Source organism: Gossypium arboreum, chromosome 6 (assembly GCF_025698485.1).
Source record: "Gossypium arboreum isolate Shixiya-1 chromosome 6, ASM2569848v2, whole genome shotgun sequence".
NCBI classification, from domain to species: Eukaryota; Viridiplantae; Streptophyta; class Magnoliopsida; order Malvales; family Malvaceae; genus Gossypium; species Gossypium arboreum.
In genome coordinates, this window is record NC_069075.1 from 31,625,164 (window position 1) to 31,643,359 (window position 18,196).

The following is an 18,196-nucleotide window of genomic DNA, read 5'->3' on the forward strand; positions in this document are numbered from 1 at the left end:
AACAGCCCATCGGGCCCATTTAGCCCATTCTGGCTCATATGGCCAAATCACAACCCAAGTCCATGGAATCGCCCGTGGGTCTCAGGAAACCTAATTTTCTCCCCCTTACAAGTGTTCGCACACTCGTAAGACTACCGTAGCCAAACCTTCGGCTTTTCAGCATTTTAGCATTTCGGCTTTTGCTGATCCATAGTGTGTGTGTAGTGTATGTACACACCTGGTAGGCAAGCGTGCTGTGATTTCCATAGCCCAACCTACAATTGATATCACTTAAAGATTAATCTCACATACTTATCAAAACTTTACCAAAAGCCGGAATCTTACCTTAACCTTACCTTACGTGATAAGTATAACAGCCCCTTCACTAACCACGATCAACTCCTAGCTCTGCACCAATCATAACTATTAAAACCAGAATAATAGGTGACTCGTATCCAACACAAGCCCCCTTACCTTACTATGGCTATTTGGCCAACCTTAGCCAATGTATGAGGAATACTTACCAAAACCGCAACACCTAAATAGCAATTTTGGCAGAGAGCTAAGATCTGAGATCCGATACTAATTCCCTACCACAGTTGATTAGAAAGAGTGAGGAAAGAATAGAGTAATAGATTCTTAGCAAAAATGATTGGAAGAACAATACTTACACTAGATTTGACTGAAGTAGAAGGAGTAGTGATTGCACCAAGGGTATTTGGCCAAAGAGGTTCGGCCCTTTAGATTTTGTATGGCAAAAGAGGGTTATTCGGCTCCAAGGGAAAAGAAAGAAAAGTCGACAATGAGGTAAAGGAAGAATAGAATTTGGCACAAGGAAGAAGAAAAAGAAAAGAAAGGTAGAGGGTTTTCGGCTTTTAGAGAAAAGAGTTTCTGGTAACAGGGTGAAGGAAATTCGACATTAGCTTCATACCCTAGCATTTGGCCCCTATTTATAAGCCTTATAGCTGAATTCTCCCATGCCCAATTCCATATTTGGCTCCATCACTTCTCCCTTCTCATCTCCTCATTTTTCTCCCTGATAACCCCTTGATCCTTTCCTTAATTTTCTCTTCTGAACACTCCTCTTGGAGTCCATCTTCACGCTATTTCCATCCTTCTAGAAGGCCAAAATTAAACTTCTAAAAACACTAAGCTAGGATTCGAACCCTAGATCTCCTTGCTAGCTACTAACGCCACCTCCCTACACTCTAAGTGGTGTCACTTAGCCACTCTTCCACAAGGCTTTTTGATGCCATTTTCCCTTATATTTATTTAAAAACCCACTACTTGCCAAAAAGGTCCTTTTAATAATTTTAATAATTAAACTATAATTTTTTTTACCCTAGGTTCGAACTCAAACCTTAACCAAGACCTACCATCACATAATTAGCACTTAACCGAAAATGCTAAGCACAAAATAAAAGAAAATTTTGAGACTTCGAGATTTTTAGGGCGTTACAGTGTTAGTTATACGCTTCACTTCTGGGACATGTTTGACTCTATGAGTCTATGTTTGGTGTGATAGAGATTTATGTATCTGATTGAGATATGATAGTGCTCAATATAAATTTCATAACTCAAGTGTCAAATTATCTTGTATTATATCTATATATGTGTGTGGTGTGATGAATGCCTTAATATATATGTGGTTGCTATGGAAACTATCCTTATAAATGTTATGCAAATAAACTGTTAAACGATACATGTTAAAGTGTTACACGTTACTAACCATGAGACTCTATTATCATATATGTATGTGGTTTTTGTGGATGCATGACTTAATATTTGCGTTGTCATTATTTCACTCATCACTGAGCTTGTTTAAGTTCACCCACTCTTTTCAACATTTGCATATTAGTAACGGTTTGATGTGGGCGGTGTGGTTGTCCTGGGAGTGATCTAAGGAAGACTCATTTATTCTCGTAGGTGTTCTTTCAGTTATTTTTTGTATTGGGAAATAAGGCAATGTGGTAGGCTTGTTTAGTGCCATGATTTGTTTGGATTCTTTACCAACTTTGTTTATTTCGATTTTGGAAGTTTGTGAGTTTATATGTTTGCTTATGTTCATGAACTTTAATGATGGCTTGATGTATCTTGCTTGGACACATTTTGATGATTTGAACTGTTAAATTTAGCCGTTGGATGATTATTTATTAAATTAAGTGATGCATAATGCTTAGAATTTGTTTTGGAATAAGTTAATTGCATATGTATGTTGCATTTTTATGTCCATGGGTAGAGGTATTGATATTCAGGATTTAAAATCATTACCTCTGTGTTTTAAAATGTGTAGGGAGTCAGAATAGAGATTCGGTATCGATACCTTTGCTTAAGTATCGGTACTCAGTGTCAAAGTATCGATATTTCATGATAGATACCAACAATTTTTGAGACTTTGGGATTTAGTTGAGAAACAAAATGCAAGTTTGGTATTGCTTTTCCTGGTGGTATCGATACCACATATGTAACACCCCGTACCCGAGTCCGTTACCGGAGTTGAACACAAGGTGCGTACAGACTTAACTTAATTATTTTCACAGTCCATTAAAAAATTTCCGGCAGTCGTTATCGCATCACTGTCGCTTAAAAATCATATCTTGAGTTTCAAGGCTCGAAAATCAGTTTCGTAATTTTTCCATGAAACTAGGCTCATATTTCCATCTACATATTTTTTCTATAATTTTTGGTCAGGCCAATTAGTACAGTTTATTAGTTAATGTCTTCCCATTACGGGGATCGACTACACTAACCTTCGCAAGATTACGACTTGGATATCTCCCCGCAGGGCTTCAATACTGATTCCGTTTGTTTCTATAGAAACTAGAATCAAAGAGTAATCTATAAATATATGGCATGACTCCTAATTATCTCTGGTTAATTTATAATGAATTTCCAAAGTCGGAACAGGGAATCCAGAAACCGTTCTGGCCCTGTTTCACGAAAACCTAAATATCTCTTAACATACAACTCATATGACCGTTTCGTTTCTTCCATATGAAAGTAGATTCATCAAGGTTCATTTACATAATTTATGCACCATTTAATTCCATTCCTACTATTTTTAGTGATTTTTCACATCCACATCGCTGTTCTTTGTCACCGCCTTTAAGGTAGACTCTACCTATTTCATAGTTTCCATGATTCAATTAGCCCTTTTTTGCATACATAGCACAAAGTATAATCATGATTAACCATTCCAATGGCTAATCGTTTCCAAACATTTCCATACCTCTTAGTGATCAACATACAAAACGATTATAGTACTATGCTAAAACGTATATAAGCCATTTTCGCATGGCTATCCAAATTTACACAAAATCCATGGGTACAAGACCAACAACAAAAGGGTAGTCCTATACATGCCATTTCAAAGTTTAACCAAAATTGTACCAAAAGGGGCTTTGATAGTGTGGGAGACTTGACTTCCAAAAATCCCGAGTCCGATGGTGACGAGCCAAGATCTATAAAACAAAAATTCAGAGAAAACGAGTAAGCACTTAATGCTTAGTAAGTTTCGAGCAAAGAATTTAAGCACATCGAGGTATAGCATTCATATAACTAAACGGATAATTCCGTATATACATATTCTCAAATCATTCCTACTTCACATTCCAACCCCTGAATTCATACATGAGGGATCATCTTAGCCAAATACCTAAGCTCACTACTCTCTCGAGCGAATATTATTCGAAGGGAATCAACTATTCCAATGCACATACGAACATACCTCATTGCTGGAATTTTGCAAGCGTATTAACTGAAATTTTTACAGCAAAATTGCTCATTTCCAAATCACGTACCTTTGGAATTTAACCGAATATAGCGACTCGCTCGATTGTCTTCGGGACATAGCCCGGTTATAGTAATTCGCACAAATGCCCTCGGGACTTAACCCGGTTTTGGTAACTCGCACAAATGCCTTCGGGAATTAACCCGATTTAGTAACTCGCACAAATGTCTTCGGGAATTAACCTGGATTTAGTAACTCGCACAAATGCCTTCTGGACTTAACCCGGATTTAGTCACTTAGCACAAAAGCCTTTGGGAGTTAGCCCGGATACCATTCAAATGACCAAGCACATATATCAACAAATCATAACACATCCGTATTACATTCTCATTACCAAAGCTCAAACACAAGACACTTATCATATTTACAATTTCAGCTCAATAGCCACATACAAGGGCATGATTTTGATTTGTTTATTACATAATCTAATTAGATCATAATCTAAGTTCCATTACTCGAAAACTTACCTCGGATGTGGTCGAGCGATTTAACTGCTATTCGATCACTTTTCCTTCCCTTATCCAACTGTGGTCCTCTAAGCTCTTGAGCTAATTCACACAAATTTAACTTATTAAAGTCTCATTATGCTAGCTTATGGCCGAATATGACAAGGAGTTTAAAAGGTCATATGGCTACCCTTTAGCTCAAATACACAATGGTCATGCACATTTTTAATCACATCAAGAAATTCAATACAATTCATTCGAACATCAAAGAGAAGCTCAAGGTACTTAGCCCATATATACATTAGACATTAGAGTCACATGGGTACGAAATCACGAATCGAATTCAACATACTAGTTAATATTTCCCCTTAGCCGAATTTTCTAAGTCAAGATAAAGCCTTCAACATGCTTACCTATGGCCGAACAACACATCAACCTATGTACTCATTCATGTGGCCGATTATGCATGTCTATGTTGAGGCCAATTATATACTCAATACCACACACAAATGGCATACCTTTTACTAACTAATGCATTACATATTATAACTCAATACGCATCCATCATGTACTCCATAACCGAAACACCATCATATGTAAGTATATACCTTGAGATATTGTATATGTCATACCAATACGTCATGTGCAAACATATATATATATATGTTCAAGAGCCGAATCTCAAAGTTGATTATAACTAAACATGAACATAAATCCAAAACACAAATCTTACCTACCATGCAATAAGCATAAATCATACTTATGGGTATACCATGGTCGAATACATCAAAACACCATACCATTTCAATTTTGGTCATGGTTAAACAAAGAACTTAATGTCTCACTCAAAAATGCTAAAAAGAAAATCCAAGAGTCCTCAATCCACCATCACATGTATCATTATCAAGCTTCATATTTAGCATGCAATGGCATTAACACAAAATCCACCTTGGCCGAATATCATCCCCATGACATAGCAAAGATTTGAACCATGGGCTAATTAGAACTCAAGCTAGCAACTAAAACATGCATGAATCTCATGGCACAACCTCAAACATACCTTAATCTAGATACAAGTATGGCCAAACCTCCTCCTAATCCTCTTCCAAACCAAGCATGAAGCAAGAACTCCTTCCTTCTTCCTTAGAATTTTCGGCTCAAAGAAATGAAAAAGGATGAACAATTTTTTTTTCTTTTTTCTTCAACTCACGGCAAAATGGGGGGGAATGGATGAGACCTTTTTTTTTTTTTCATCACTCCTCCCTTTCATTATTTTATTTTTCCTTACATACACCATTGTCACAACATGTTTTATGACATGTTTTGCCCATCACTCTTTGTCATGGCCGGCCACTAGCAATTAGGGGGGGAAATTTGACATGCAAGTCCTCCCTTTTGATTACATGCACTATTAGGTCCTTATAGATTAGCCTATCACATTTCAAAAGTGTCACACAAGTCCTACTAACTGAATTCACATGCAATCGACTAAATCGAAGCTTGAAATTTTCACACATTCATAATTATATATTCTAGACAATAAATATTACGTTCAAACATTTCGGTGACTCGGTTTAGAGGTCCCGAAACCACTTCCCGACTAGGGTCAATTTTGGGTTGTCACAACATAGAGGAAATATCGATACCCTAGTGTCAGTATCAATACCTATAGACATATTTTGAGAATTTTGCTAAATGAAACTTACGCATGTTAACGTTCATTTTTAGGATTATTTTTTCTATGATTTGCATGTAACATTGATAAACAACAAGTATAATTGGCTTAAACCTATATGAATACTAAAATAGAAGATACTTCGATTAAAATGAATCTTTACTTGTATATGACATCAGACGGTGGTGTGGCATCTTGTATTCGGGTTTGGTGACCAGGCCAAGTATAGGGTGTTACATGCACTTTCATATCATTTTTGATGACATTTGTAATATTAAATTTGCTTGTTTCCTATGGTTATGGTATATTGATGTTTATTTGGTATTTTTAAGATACTTTGGTGATTTCTTTGCACATGATTAGTTCACTTGGTCTTTTTTTTAAAAAAAAAATTCTTGAACTAACCATTTTCTTTCTCGTAAGCTTTATTTGATTTTTTATATAACAAAAAGGGAGAGAAAGAAAAGGTAAATTGTTGATAGGCAAAGGTAAATCGGTTGATTAATATTTGACATTGTTCTAAATTAAATTTATGCAAATTATGTGACCATTTTTTTTTGAATGAATATCAAATTTCTAAATATATGTCAGTTTTTTAGAAGGCCTTAAATTAAAAATGACTTTTATAAAGTGGAGCAATTTATTCAAAAACAAATTTACCAAATATTTTGTTATATAAAAATGGGGAGATTGTTATACAAAGGTTTATTTGATAATATTTTTGATATAACAAATTAGAATATTTTTGAATAAAATTTAAAGTTGAGTAAACTTGGTAAAATAATATTTCAAATGAAGTCTAAGAGATAAAATTTTGAATCTTATACTTTGAATTCATAGAAATTTTTTCAATCAACTTTTAAATCAAGTTGAAATGGTTTCAATCAAGTTAGAATTTTTCAATCAAAGTTAAATTGTTTTTAAAACAAGTCAGTATAGCTTCAGGCCAAAAAGTATTGATACTTTTTGGCCAAGTATCGATAGTTTCCAAAATATCGATATCCCTTTAATAATGGGTAACAAATTGACATTTTGTTTCTAAACCAATTCAATTAAATATCGGTCTAGTATCGATACTTTTTCATATGGTATTTGATAAAAGTTCACTGGTATCGATATCTTTAGCTCCAACAGTCATTACATTTTGCATTAAATGTAAAAATATCGATACCTTCTTTAGCCAATATCTATACTCGTAGTTATAGGTGAATTAAATGTATTGGTTACTTCATCCTTGACAACTCTATTCATGTCTCCAACAACCACAACAGTTGAAATCAATTAGGGATATAAATATCAGCTTCCAAAGGTCCTATAATAACAAGAGAGATTATTAAGCTTAAAGATCAATAAAAAAACAACTTTGTGCTTACAATTCTCAACAATTTTCTTTAGACACTCATGCGTTTCCATTGTATTCATTTTTAGCTCAAGTGTTTCTTCTTGTATTTGTGCTTAATTTGCAAACATTATGATCTTATAAAGGTTATTTCTATGTTTGATTATTTGTATCTCTTTGAGAGGATTTGTGTCTTAGGGTTTGGGTAGAAACCTTAAGGGAGTTTGTAAGGTTAAACCTTGTCCTCAAAAGTTCTCAAATTTATGAATTTGGAAAAATCCTTGGTAGTGGAAAGCTAAAGTAGTGGAGTAGGCAATTGGGCCCGAACCACTCTAAATTCTTATGTTCCCTGTTGACAATTTTGGTTTGATTATTTTAGTTAACAAAACCTAAAACTATGTATTTATAAGGCAAAATTCGTATTAAAGAGAAAAAGACAAAAGTACTCTTAATGAATTGGAGAGATTTTTCAAGTTTTTGGCAGATTTGAGTCGCGAACTTCTTGGCCTTTTTTGGACATCTTCCTGACTTTTTTTTCTTGTTTGAGTCGTTAAATAAGTCTAGTTAGATGTTTTGGTTCCCTTCAAAATGGTATATCATGGGCGCAAGTCGTAGTTCTGTAGCTCAACGTATGATTGAAATATTATAGTAGTGTAGTTAAAAGTTCAATCCATAAAAATTTGCTAAAACTAACTTTTATGCTCACTTTTCTCCTGTTATTTCATCTAATCCATAAACAATAAAATATGAGACAAAATAAATAATTAAGGACTTAGATAGCACAATTCAAAAAGGAAAATTATCACCAAAAAAAATTGGAATTTATGCACATATCACATTGAGTGCCTGTACTTTTCTTGATTTAAAATCTTTACATTTTCCTATAGTTTTGCAATCATATTATTAGGAAATAATTTTATATATCAACATTTACCATTTTCTATAGATAAAAATTTAATAATATTATCTGCAGAAAAGACTTCTGTAGAAATACCTTTAGTAGAAAATTATAAATTTGTGTATGATAAAAATTTTACACTACCAAGAAAAGAACAGATTAAACAACTAGAAACAGTTTTGGCTTATCCTTCTTGGATATTATCTAGATTCATTAACTCTATTTCATCTAGATGTAATGAATCTGGTGACAGTTTTGGCAAGTTCCAAAGCTCTCACGTATTTCTAATTTCTTCTATTATTTGTGATGGGAAATCATCAATCTCCATATTAGCTATCTTTTTAAATAGTTGTATGGATTCTTCTTCTCTATTATTCTGGATTTTTCCAGTTTCATCTGCTACTATTCTTCTTCCATCAGTCATCAGTCTATAAGTCTGATGTCAAAGAACATGTTGAGCTATTGACATTAAATCAATCCTTGCTTGGGTCTAATAATAATTAAAATTATTATAACACTTGTCCATATTTTTTTGTCAAGTGTTCTTTGTCTTCTTTGACAGCTGATAACTTTGGGCTTCCAATCGTTCTTTGGATAATCCAAATTTGATATGGCTGATAAAATCTTTCTCTTTCAGTAATACCAATAAGGCTACTTATTTGAATATAAAATAATAGAAAAAATCATCTTGATTTACTTTTTGTGATAATATAGATTTAATAATTACAGGAAAATCTTTTAATAAATGAAAAGAAAATTTTTGAACTACTATTTCTTTGACAAAACCCCATTCAATACTTTTTATATCAAATTGTTCAAGATCAAGTCTAAATTTAATAGTAGGAAAATTTTTATCTATATCATTTGTAAAAACATATGCTTGTAAGAAGTATTCGAAAAGTATTTTTAAATTGAGTTTGCTTGGTTGCAAATAACTCTATTTATTTTTGAAAAAATTTCTCTGGTAATATTTTCCTAGCTTTATTATATAGACACAATCTAAACATTTTATTCATGATAGGACTATTTGTCCCTTTATTATTAAAATATTGAATTATATCAAGAAGATTGTTTATCTCCTTAATATCTATATATTCTATTTCAAGCTCATACCAATCTCTATATAAAATAGATTTTAATAATAAATCATGAGCTTTATTTTCTTTAGTTGTTTTTTCAACTAAGAATTGTGAGAATTTTGTAAGAGCTCTTCTGAAATTAGCTCTTTGTTCAGAAATATGAGTTTTTCATATTTCATTTATAAAATTATATAATTCTAGTGATAATCCTGGATTATAAAAATCTTTTACTTTTGGAATTTGTTGTTGTTTCAACAAATTTTCCGCTCCTTTTATAATTTCAGAATAGCTGGCTTGAAATGCCAAATTTGAATATTGAGACCAGGGTATTGGCTTACTGTTCTTGGTGTGAAAGATAATTGAGATCTAACTAGTTGTCTTACTAGTGGATAAGGAACATAATATCCCTAATTAGGATAAAATGATGCTTGTGGAGATATTGTAACAAATCCTTGATTAGGATTTATTGTCTTCCTTTTGTTGGGTTTTTTATGAACAGTAGTCCATTCTCCTACTTGTTCTAGAGGTTTTTTTACCTTTATCCATAAAGCCTACTAAGATAATCAGCAAGAGTACTATCAGTGCCTTTCACATATAAAACTTCAAAATTAAAAGTACATATTTCATTATACCATCTAATTCTCCTAGGTACAGTTTCTAAACTTCTATTAGTAAGAAATTGTTTAACTGTCTGATTATCAGTTTTTATAATAAAATTTTCTGATTTCAAATATATAAGAAAAGTCTTTATTCCTTTTTAATAGCTAATAATTCTTTTTCATAGATAGCATAATTAATTTCACTTGGTTTAAATTTACCTAAACTATATCCACATATTAATTCTTCATTTTTAATTGTTTTAGCTTTTAAAATACATCTCCAATAATTTTGTGATGTATCTGCTTTCTAAAATTAATTTATCATCTTGTTTAGGTAAATAACTTTTGGAGTATAATTTATTTCGATTTTATATTTTTATAATTTCTGAATCTTTTTAGGCTAGATAAAAGGTTTATCCGTTTTAATTTTTCATATAACTCACCTACTTTTTCAGATAAGTTAGGAAAGAAATTTCTTCCATGATTAACTATTCCTAAAAATTGTTGAAGTTGTTTTTGATCTTTAATATTTTCAGAAATTCTTTTAGTTTTATAATAATATGATCTTGTAGTTTAAGACCATTTGTTGATAAATTTAATCTTAAAAATTCTATTTCTATTTTTCTAATTCAATTTTCTTAGAACTCAAGATTATTCCATATTTTATGAATTCTTGAGAAATGATATTTAAATGTTTTCTATGTTTTTCTAATGTATCCGAAAATACTAAAATATCATCTATATAAACTACACGTAATTTTTATATTTATTAAATATAGAATCCATCCATATTTGGAAGATTTGAGGTGCATTACATAATCCAAATGGCATTACTCTCCATTGATAATGATCATTAGGTGCACTAAAAGTGTTAAAGGTTTAGATTTATTAGTTAGCATTATTTGCCAAAATCGATTTACAATCAAATTTACTAAAATATTTTTCTTTTTTAGCTTGATTAATTAAAACATCCTTTCTTGGAATAAAATATCCATCAAAAATAATATTTTGATTTAATCTTTTATAATTAATTACCATCCTAGCTTTTCCTCTTTTTACTTCAACATAGTTTCTTACCATAAAAGCGTGGCTAGAATGTGGACTATTAGTTTTTTCTATTAATCCTTTTTCTAATAATTATTTGATTTTTATATCGAACTCATCTATATCTTGTTTACTATAGATCATAGGTTTTACTCTAATGATTTTATTCGGATTTTCTAATTTTATTTCACAATATCTAAGACTATTCTACCATAATTTTAATGGTTCTTCACTAAAATTATCTTCTAAAATTTTAAACAACCAATGATCTGCTTTCTAGTTGTTTAATATATTCTTTTCTTGGTGGTGTAAAATTTTTATCACACACAAATTTATGATTTTCTACTAAAGGTATTTCTCTGAAGTCTTTTCGTAGATAATATTATTAAATTTTTATCCATAGAAAATGGTAAATGCTGATATATAAAATTATTTCCTAATAATATGTCTCCATGCATTTCAGAAAACATAATATTTTAGGAATAACAAATCTAACATTATTTATGTAGATTGTTATATTTCTAGCCTTAAATCCTATTCTGGTTTCATTACCATCTATTCCTATAGCTCTAATTGGATTTTTCATTGGTTCCTATTTTTCTACAGGAATGGCATTTTTTCTACGACTACCGGTGGTAGCTCCAATGTCTAATAAAGCATGTAAAGAATATGTTTTATATTCTCTAAATTGAAATTATGTATAATATTTTCTTGGTTGAAAATTTGAAAATGTAATAACATTACTATTTCCAATTTTCATCTGTTGAATAATTGTTGAGGTTTGAATTTCTTCCATTCTAGTGTTTCTAGAATTTCTACTAGGTTCAGTTCAAAAAATAGGTATTTGAACTATTTTCATTCCTATTGGCGTTGAACTTGTACTTATATTATCCTTGTCTTCCTCTGTTTGAGTATTTGAGTATAAAACTAAATTATCATTTGTATTTGTTATAGCATTATTTTTAAAATATAATCTATCTCCTAACGACATATGTTCTATACTACTTACAGGTTTTAAAGTACTAGCACCACTTATTCTATTTATCATCTAGTCTCTTGGTATTGATAGATCCCTTAAATGTAATAATTTTGGTTGAATTTCTGTAGTAAATTTATTAGGTATAAAAATTTCAAAAATTTTATTATTTATTTCTTTAATTTCTACTTCTGCAGTATTAGTATATTCATTAACAGAAGTCCAACTTATTGCTAGACCTTCTGCTAAATCATTTATTTCAAAATTTTTTGTCTGAATTCTTAAACATAAATACTCTTCTATTAGAGGATCTGTAATAGATATAAAGTAATTTGGTTTAACTTTAAAACCTATTACACCAGTATCTAAATTAGACTGAATACCTCCAATAAGTGCTTTTTTTGGATTTTCAAATCTTTTATCTAATGAAACTGCTATTATAGGTGTATCATGACCCTTTCTAGAAAAAGCTCTAATTGTTATCATAATTATACCTAAATGTATATATCTAACTTAAGGATATTGTAAACCTAAAATATATAGGATTTTTCCTATATAATTCGTCACCTTTTACTTAAATTTGTTGTTAAAACCAAGTAATTGCTTAATAAATTAATGAAATATATGAAAATATGAAATTGGGACATAGAAATTATTAAAATGTGATTTTATGCTTTATTATATAGTTTTCATGCGAAAATGGATTCTTTTATATTAATTTGAGCATATTATATTTTCAAGCTATAAAGTAGGCCATGCATGATTAAAATGAAATAATAAAATATAAATTTATATTTAATAATTTATTTTAATATGTTTCATTAATAAATTGGGTTTTAATTAATTAAGTAAATTGATTAATTACAGTGGTTAAATTACATTCTTTGGTCCTCTAAATTATCTACTATTGCTGGACAGGTCTGAGAGCTTTATGTTGATTACAAAACCATCCAAATGGATGACCAAGTCAACCCAAAATTTGGCTGCATTTGGATGTTCATAAATCTAATTTTGGTTTAATTACACAAGGTCCTTGAAGAGTTGAAGAAATCAGAGATTTACCTGGAGATTTACAATTGATCGAGTCCTGATTTGATGATGTTGTGGCACTTAAATCAAGTAAAAATCAGTCACATTTCCACAAATCATGGCCGGCCACCCTTGGATGAATTTGCAAAAGATGGACACTCCTATTTTTAACTAGCTCCATTGCCTCACCTATAAATATACCCCATTTCTCACTTTTCTAATCATCCCTCATCCCTCAATCATCCCTCACTCATTCATCATTCTCTCCTCTCTCAACTCTCTTAGCCCTCACGCCTATCATCATTTTTGCATAAAGATTTTTAGCAAATTAGACTCTTAAAAAGCCCTTGGTTGGCCACCTTGGGGAGCCATCAGCAAAGGAGCGAAGCGAAGGAACGAAGGAGCCCTCGTCAGTCAGAGTCTTGGGTGACAACCACTTTAATTTGGGTTTAATCTTTCTTTTCTTTAATTTAATTCAAGAATGTTTGCTATGTGTTTACTGTTCTTGTTTACAACAATGATAACTTAATTTTATTTAAGCTAGGATGATTATTTTGATTGAATAGTATTTATTTGATTCATGCTTATAATGTTTGTGCCTCAATCGATCATGTTTTCAATTAAAATCAAGTCTGTATTTCGTTCATACGTGATTGAAATGCACCTGATTTAGCTGAGCGATCCTAACCAAACGACTGCTAATGGACACATAATTGAAATGTGCATGCCCAATTTAGATCCTAACCCAATTAAATTGTAGCTTACATAACAACCCTAACCAGGCTCTGTTATCTGTATAGTTTTTAGATTTGTAACTTAGTAACTTTCTTGAGACGAAATCCTAGGAGACATAAGAATCTAAAATGATATAGGCACTATTTCTTTGGATCATTTAAGCCTTTTCAAGCCCACCTTATGATATTAGACCCTTGAAACTATAATTCTGAGCTTAAAAGGCTTGTTTATTGCAATGAACCTACATTACAAGCCATATCTCCATCTTTTGAAGTTATCCTAATTTTGTGCACCCGTCTTAACTAAAGTTGTCTTGGTAAATGACATTTGAGGAAATTTTCAAAGAATGTATGTGTTCATGCTTTAAAAAAAAAGAGCGAAGAAAAGTTTGCTCAGTTTCACAAAGAAAAATGTATGAGCATGAGTTCAAAATAAGTTTGGAGGTATTCCAAAGGTTCACTAAAAGAAAAAGGTTGTATTTCGAAAAATCCAAGACAAAATTAAATGTTAAGATTTTGAAACCGAAATGTCTCATCTTTTAAAATGGCTACCTTTAACCGAGCCCCATTACAACCTTATAAAAGACCTATTGATTTGATGATTATGTCACCTACATTAGTGGAGAGGGAGTTCTAAGTTCAACATATGAAGATCATAAATAAGCCTTATGATTGTTTTGCTTGATTGAGGAGAAATTATGTTGAATGAAGAATATTATCTATGGCTGTGACATATATACATACTATGATTCATGTTGGCATATCTTGAAACTTAGTATAAAAGTTTCAGTTTGCGTATGATTTACTTGTTAATAAAGAAGATCAATGAGCATGAATATATTAATACATGATTATGGGGCAAGGATTGATCTGCTTACACTTTTAGCAATTTTGCTTTAGCGAAACCTTGTGCTGTGCATGAACATTACTCGGGACGAGTAATGATTTAAGTTTGGGGGTATGTAAACTGAAAAATATATAGGATTTTTCCTATATCCGTCACCTTTTTACTTAAATTTGTTTTAAAACCAAGTAATTGCTTAATAAATTAATGAAATATATGAAAATATGAAATTGGGAAATTGGGAAATAGAAATTATTAAAATGTGATTTTGTGCTTTATTATATAGTTTTCATACGAAAATGGCTTCTTTTATATTAATTTGAGCATATTATATGTTCAAGCTATAAAGTGGGTCATGCATGATTAAAATTAAAAATAAAATATAAAGTTATATTTAATAATTTATTTTAATATGTTTCATTAATAAATTGAGTTTTAATTAATTAAGTAAATTGATTAATTAAAGTGGTTAAATTACATTCTTTGGACCTCTAAATTATCTACTATTGCTGGACAGGTCTGAGAGCTTTATGTTGATTACAAAACCATCCAAATGGAGGACCAAGTCAACCCAAAATTCGGCTGCATGTGGATGTTCATAAATCAAATTTTGGTTTAATTACACAAGGTCCTTAAAGAGTTGAAGAAATCAGAGATTTGCAATTGATTGCTAGACAGGTCTGAGAGCTTTATGTTGATTACAAAACCATCCAAATGGAGGACCAAGTCAACCCAAAATTTGGCTGCATGTGGATGTTCTTAAATCAAATTTTGGTTTAATTACACAAGGTCCTTGAAGAGTTGAAGAAATCAGAGATTTACCTGGAGATTTACAATTGATCGAGTCCTGATCCTGATGATGTTATGGCACTTAAATCAAGTAAAAATCAGCCACATTTCCACAAATCATGGCTGGCCACCCTTGGATGAATTTGAAAAAGACGGACACTCCTATTTTTAACTAGCTCCCTTCCCTAACCTATAAATAAGTCCCCATTTCTCACTTTTCTAATCATCCCTCATCCCTCAATCATCCTTCACTCATTCATCATTCTCTCCTCTCTCAACTCTCTTAGCCCTCATGCCTATCATCATCTTTGTATAAAGATTTTTAGTAAATTAGCCTCTTAAAGAGCCCTTGGTTGGCCACCTCGGAGAGCCATCAGCAAAGGAGTGAAACGAAGGACCGAAGGAGCCCTTGTCAGTCAGAGTCTTGGGTGACAGCCACTTTGATTTGTGTTTAATCTTTCTTTTCTTTAATTTAATTCAATAATGTTTGCTATGTGTTTACTGTTCTTGTTTACAACAATGATAGCTTAATTTTATTTAAGCTAGGATGATTATTTTGATTGAATAATATTTATTTGATTCATGCTTATAATGTTTGTGCCTCAATCGATCATGTTTTCAATTAAAATCAAGTCTATATTTTGTTCATACGTGATTGAAATGCACCTGAAATAGTTGAGTGATCCTAACCAGATGACGGCTAATGGACACAAAATTAAAATGTGCATGCTCAATTTAGATCCTAACCCAATTAAATTGTAGGTTACATAACAACCCTAACTAGGCTCTGTTATCTGCATAGTTTTTAGATTTGTGCGATTAAATTATTTCAAACCTAACATGTCCCTGTTACCTCGCGCGAATACTAAGAAACCCTTAGTAAATAAGGATCAATAAAATGCATATTTGCCAAGTAAAAGAATCCAAAAGGACCTAATGTGGTTTCCAAACTCACGAAAGATCGAGTTGCCATGGAATGTTTTTTCGAATATTGGTAAGCATGTTGATAATAATTTGAGTTTAATTAAAGTAATTGTCCTAGCTTATTTATGTTATAATTGTTGTTTATTGTGTTAATTCTACTAAAATCTATTTCATTCATGTAGTTGCATGTTAGGATAAATCACATCAAGGATTATTGCATTTAGTTTGATATATTTTAATCATCACTTATCAATTATATTGTTTTTATTTATCAAATTGTTAATATAATTTTACAAATTAATTGACTTAGCACAAATGCAATCCCTGTGGAGACGATAACTTGATACTTACTTATTACTTGATAACGACTGTGTACAATTGCACAAACCCGAGCGTTACAAGTTTTTGGCGCCATTGTCGGGAATTGTCAGCTATTGCCATAGTCATTTTTTGTGAAATTATTTATTTTCAATTTGGTTATTTCTAACATTACTAACTTATTCTTTTTTAATTTTTTGATTTTCTTTTCAGGCATTTATGAGCATAGATCGGATTATCGATTTACTCCCAGTAGACCTTGAAATTGAGTGAACTTTGAAACAAAGAAGACGTGAACGAACAGCTCAAAGACAAGTCGAGATGGACCTTGGACATCAGAATCAAGACCAAGGTAATGAAGCCGTTCGTGTGCAAAATCCTATTCTCATTGTCGATGATAGGGATCGATACATCAGACAATATGCTGTGCTGCTTTTCAATGAGTTAAATCCAAGAATTAAAAGGCTAGATATTGAGGCAACCCAATTCGAATTGAAGCTAGTGATGTTTCAAATGCTACAAACGATAGGCCAATTTAGTGGTATGCCCACGGAAGATCAACATCTCCACCTTCGATTGTTTATGGAGGTGAGTGATTCATTTAAGATAGTCAGTGTGACTGAAGACACACTGAGGTTGAAGTTGTTTCTGTACTCGTTGAGAGATCGAGCACGAGCATAGCTCAATTCATTGCCACCAAGTTCCATATCTACATGGCAAGAATTAGCAGAGAGATTTTTGGTTAAGTATTTCCCGCCTAGCAAGAACACTAAGTTGAGCAATGAGATCACAACTTTCCAACAATTGGATGACAAGTCTTTGTGTGAGGCTTGAGAACGATTCAAGGAGTTACTTTCGTAAGTGTCCTCATCATGGGATTCCTTATTTTATCCAGTTGGAGACATTCTATAATGGTCTCAATGTACATACAATATTGATGGTAGATGCTTCTGTGAATGGTGCAATTTTGTCTAAGTCTTATAATGAGGCTTATAAGATCATCGAGAGGAGCGCAAGTAATAACTATCAATGGCCAAAAAATCAAACAGCTTCAGGAAGACGTGTAGCCGGAGTTCATGAAGTTGATGTTCTCACTTCGTTATCAGCTCAAGTATCGTCTATTTCCTCTATGTTAAAGCAGTTTACCGCTAATAGTGCTAATAATTTTGCAGCTCAGCCACCAAGTCCATTTGAAGTAGTTTCTTGTGTGTACTGTAGGGAAGGTTATTCTTTCGAGAATTGCTCATTAAATCTCGAGTCAGTGTACTATGTAGGGAACCAACATCAAAATAGGAGTGGACAAGGACCCCAGTCCAACTTCTATAATCTTTCATGTCATAATCATCCTAATTCTTGGAGCAACCAAGGAAATGGACCAAACAACAACTTATGGCAACATAGACCCAACCAATCTCAAGGGTTTAATCAGTAAGCTCCAAAATCACCTCAAGCTGAATCATCAAATGGTTTGGAGAACTTGTTGAAAGCATACATGGGAAAGAATGACCCTTTGATCCAAAGCCAAGCAGCAACACTAAAAATTTTGGAAAACCAAATGGGGTAGTTAGCTATGGAGCTTCGTAATAGACCGCAAGGAACATTGCCGAGCAATACTGAGAATCCAAGAAACTTAGGTAAAGAACATATCAAGGCAGTGGCATTGCAAAGTGGTAAAATTCTGGAACCCCGATTGATTGATGTCGAAGGCGAGCCTGTTGAAAAAGAGGAAAGTC

The 18,196-nt window shown here is 32.1% G+C and overlaps 1 non-coding gene across 1 annotated transcript; it reads right to left on the minus strand.

Moving 5' to 3' along the window:
* Positions 1 to 17,234: 17,234 nt before the first annotated feature.
* Positions 17,235 to 17,342, minus strand: LOC128294908 (small nucleolar RNA R71). Its single transcript, XR_008285215.1, has one exon. It is a non-coding gene; the product is annotated as a small nucleolar RNA R71 (small nucleolar RNA).
* Between the last annotated feature and the right edge of the window lie 854 nt (positions 17,343 to 18,196).